Source organism: Danio aesculapii, chromosome 6 (assembly GCF_903798145.1).
Source record: "Danio aesculapii chromosome 6, fDanAes4.1, whole genome shotgun sequence".
NCBI classification, from domain to species: Eukaryota; Metazoa; Chordata; class Actinopteri; order Cypriniformes; family Danionidae; genus Danio; species Danio aesculapii.
The window spans coordinates 31,316,764-31,321,367 of record NC_079440.1 but is presented as its reverse complement, the minus strand read 5'-3'; the positions used below and the strand labels follow the sequence as shown (position 1 = coordinate 31,321,367).

The 4,604-nt window shown below is 34.5% G+C and overlaps 3 non-coding genes across 3 annotated transcripts; 1 reads left to right on the top strand and 2 right to left on the bottom strand.

Annotated features, from left to right (window-relative positions):
* Positions 1–1,233: 1,233 nt before the first annotated feature.
* trnag-ucc (transfer RNA glycine (anticodon UCC)) lies at positions 1,234–1,305 on the bottom strand. Its single transcript has one exon. It is a non-coding gene; the product is annotated as a tRNA-Gly (tRNA).
* A 474-nt stretch (positions 1,306–1,779) lies between these two features.
* trnap-ugg (transfer RNA proline (anticodon UGG)) lies at positions 1,780–1,851 on the bottom strand. Its single transcript has one exon. It is a non-coding gene; the product is annotated as a tRNA-Pro (tRNA).
* A 574-nt stretch (positions 1,852–2,425) lies between these two features.
* Positions 2,426–2,499, top strand: trnai-aau (transfer RNA isoleucine (anticodon AAU)). The gene has a single exon. It is a non-coding gene; the product is annotated as a tRNA-Ile (tRNA).
* The last annotated feature ends 2,105 nt before the right edge of the window (positions 2,500–4,604 follow it).

Here is a 4,604-nt window from a genome sequence, read left to right as displayed (position 1 = left end):
TGCTGTACCTGGGTTATGGAATGCTCTCCCTTATTCTGTAAGAAATGCTACCACACTAGCTAATTTTAAGAAGATGCAAAAAACTCATCATTTTAAGACTGCATTTTTAGATTTTTAGAACTTTTTTATACTTGTGTTTTATTGCATGTTTGATTTCTCTGTTGTTGTAGCGCTTGAGGTCTTAAAAAAGCACATTATAAATAAAATGTATTTATTATTATTATTATTATTATTATTATTAATTTACATAAGAACTTTACTGACATTTAAAAGTTAACCTGACAGGTTAATAGAACTCAAATAAAGGCAACTCACTGGCTTAAAAGTTTTTTTAAGTACTCAAACTTAAAAGTGTAACTTTTTTTTATCTTGATTTGTTTTTTTTTTTCCATTTTTACCTTCTAATGTTTGAAATTATTATTTCTAATTTTAAATTAAAGTTCTCAGGCAACTTTTCCATGGCATTAATTTTTACACAGCAATGCACTGCAGCCCAGTGAACAACATCTATTAGTCTTTATTTTAAGACCACTTAAATTACACATGAAAATAATACAACTCAATATCATGTCGCTCTAAACAAAGGAATAGTTCACCAAAGAATCTAAATTTACACACCATTTACTCTTCCTCAAGTGGTTCTAAACCTTGGAGTTTGTTTCTTCTGAGTTTGTTTCTTTCTTTCTTAACAAATAATAATAAGTCAATACATACAGGTTCCAAGCTTTTTATATATCTTTTTTTGCATTCAACAGAAGAAAGAAACAAATAAAGGTTCGAAACAAGTAAAGGGTGAGTTGATTAACATTGTTGCATGAACTACTTCTTTAAATAGCAACTATTATCTCAAATACAGTGAGTTGCATGGGAGGCAGGCAGTTATTCTTAGAGACTCATTGTAGATTATAAAAAACACAAACAAGTGGAAATACTTTAGGAAATGATCTGAGTAACAAATAGAAAAGTGAAAAATAAACTGTGCTTTTACTAAAAATATATAACCAAAAACAAACTAACGGAAACATATAAATTGGTTGAATTGAATGAATGGTTCATTTTCGAGGTGGCTAATGTTTAATAATGCCAGCCCAGTTCAGGATAATATCACTGAGGGTGCTTCTGGAATTAGTGAGAGTGCTCAGTTTTGCCTTTTAGTATGTTTTTGTTAAAAATATAGACTTCATTTAAAACACAAATTTAGGCTACTCTTATGGAAAAAATAAAAGCACATGCTGCGTTGGCCGGGAATCGAACCCGGGTCAACTGCTTGGAAGGCAGCTATGCTAACCACTATACCACCAACGCATGTATAGCATGTGTGAGCACAACACAATAAAGCTCCTTCCCTACGAAATCATGGTTCATGTGGCGTAATCTTGAAAGGGTGGTCCACTACGATATTATATTTTAAATATTCGTTAATAATTTAAATGCAAAATCCCTGTAAACACCCACAATCCTCACCAGCGGTGCAATGTCTCTCTATGCAGTTGCCTGCCATGCGCTCTACATTTGAAATAAGGAACTTGCAAAAGGTACGTGAACGTTACATTCTTACTACCCGAATGTATATTCGGGACATGTATATTAATGTATACTTTAATGTATATTAAAGACACTTGGGACAGTGATTCTTTTAAAATAAAGCAGAAGCTCACATTGTTTTGGACTCCATAAACACAATCAAGCCTTAAAAACATTCTGGACTAACCATTTAAAGCAAAACAAAATAATGAACATTTGCCTGGTTTATTCAAAGTAAAAATAGATGAAAAAGTAGGGCTCGTCCGGGATTTGAACCCGGGACCTCTCGCACCCAAAGCGAGAATCATACCCCTAGACCAACGAGCCGTAAGTACAAAAGTTGTGTACGGCTTTTTGAAAGCCCACAGTAGGCTTTCCTGTCACCGTACACAAGGACAGATGTCACTGGACATAAGTAATTATCTTAATTTCTACTTAATTCTGTCATATTTGAGAGAAGCATAATTGTTGAACAACAAATAATTCTGACCTGGGTCGCAAAACAAACATACATTAGCTGTAACGCTAGTTTTTATAAGACAGAAAACAGCATGGACTTTTATAGCAAAGCACTGCGTCGCTCGCTCGCTTTTCGGAAACTTTTACGCTCGAGTTGAAAATTTTACATAATAGAAAATTCTGTAGCGTTACGTTCAAAAACTGTGGCAAACGTATGTGACGTTAATCTACCTGTGTATATGCTTAGAATCCTATTTGGTGTAAATCTGCGCTCTCGCCGGCCACATTGACTTTGATATATGTCATATAGTTGTTAAAATATGAAAACCCTGGAACTACAATAGAATAAAATTCACCACAATATTGTCCGCTTGGAACAGTAAAATTATATGGTTTGTCTAATAGACCTTTCTTCAGGGCTTATTTCCTACTTCTTTGACGTGGCCGGTTAGCTCAGTTGGTTAGAGCGTGGTGCTAATAACGCCAAGGTCGCGGGTTCGATCCCCGTACTGGCCAATGTATTTTGCATAAGTTGATTCCGTTTTTTGTCACGTGTTGAAAACAAATTAATTGTAGAACCGATGTGATTATTCACTGAACGCACCAATAGACCAATTACTATGTTTATAAACATTCTGGATGCGCGCGCAGGGAGGTTGCAGAAAAAACCGGGAGCGCTACAGCGAGGGAATGACATCCTATGCGGTACAGAGTTTGTTGTTGTCTTAGAAATAAGATATATTGATTAAACATTATATATATAGCGATAAGCAGTGATTCGGCAAAATTAACGTAAGAGTGAGCGGCGTTCGTCTGACAGGTCCATTTGTGATAGCACCCTTTCAATGGATATTGGATAAGACGAAATGACCAAGCATCCAGCCCGAAATATTCAATCTCATTGAAGCTCCAAGTGATTTTACAAGAGAGTACTTAAAGGCCTACAGGCTATTTCAGACCGAATATTCAAAGTGCCATGGTAAACAATAGGGAGTGTGTCAAGTTGTCACTGAATGAATATGTCAATATAAAACCAAGTTTACCTTAATAACTTACACTTTCACATTTCATTCCGACCATTCAGTGTCCGCAGTTTAATTATATCAAACTGTTTTTCTGAAATCATTGTTGCAATCAATAACGAGTAATGTGTATGATTCAATAGAGCGTGAACTCACCTGATATAACTGCAGCATTTCTAATTAGGTCGTCTCTTCTTTCAGCTCCCTCTTAGCCAAAGACGTCTGCAATTGGCATTAAAGCAGTGTGGTGTATGGTAAATTTGGCGTCCTGCTGCACAACAGGACATGTTTCCTATCGAAACCTGTCTTTTTTGCAACCGGGAACCCGTGTGACGTTGGTTGGTAATTGGTCTATGGTATAAACTTTATTTTTTTAACGATGTAACGTTAAATTTGAGCGACAATATTCAATCTACATGATATACATTGAATATGCTATACAACCTCCTAACCCGTCTCCTAAAAAAAAAAAAACATTCTTCTACCTGGCCATCACTTAAAACTACACTATTTTAAATTATTTTATTCTTCCTCCCACCAAAAATAAAAAATTAAGCCTTTTTTGTGGAGCTGTACTGGTAAAAGCTTATAATAAATGAAAGTTCTGAACATATTTAGCTGGCTCTCATTTATTTACACCAGAAAAGGCCTGGCACTTTAACGGATGTATACTTTTTATATCCACTGTACATGTACTTAACATAATTTTTCAAGTTTAGAAAGGACTCCAAGGCTGCATCAAACTACTTGGAGTACAAAGTACAGTTTGTCCAATTTCAGTTTTGATAAAAGCAAACAGTACATATGATAGATACTTTACTATGAGGCTTACACGAGAGAATAGATCAGCGGACATTAGGACAGCACAATATATATATTGTAAGTATCGATATCGCAATGCATCCGCAATAGTCACATTACAGGATTTATGAAATTGATAAAGTATTAAATTTATATAATTTATACAATGACCATGTTATTTTAAGTTATATTGTTCAATTTCAGTACTCCTGAATACTGTTAGACTTTTCATAAAACCGTAAGGCACCGTTTATTTCACTTATCGTTGTTGTATTTATATATGCTTGTCATTTATTATAATATTATTATGCAAACGCACTGTATAAAAAATACTTGATCACTCGGATCTATTTAAATGAATTAAATCTTTCCAAATAGAGCTATTCAATTCATCTGTTGAAATTAAATTCACATTGCAACATGTTTTGCGGAAAAACTAAATATCACTGTCAGATTTTTCCAATATTGTGCAGCCCTAGTGGACATGCCACATTTAACAGTTTCACTGTAAATAGAAAGTAATCCATGCATTTATTTCATTGTATTTTTGCCTGTTTCTTTACATGTACTGTGAATTCCAGTAGCAAAGTAATACATTCAAAAAAGAAACTGTTTGAGTAATACAAATTCAGAGTATGTATTTTAGACAACAAAATTAATTTACAGAAAAAATAAAAATTCTTACACAAAGGTCATGTCTGGAAGGCCAGACGGGTCAATCTACATGGCCAGTTTGGCCTTATCCCACACCCAAGGATTCTCATTAGTCACTGCACAAGAAATCAGTCTCACAACAAG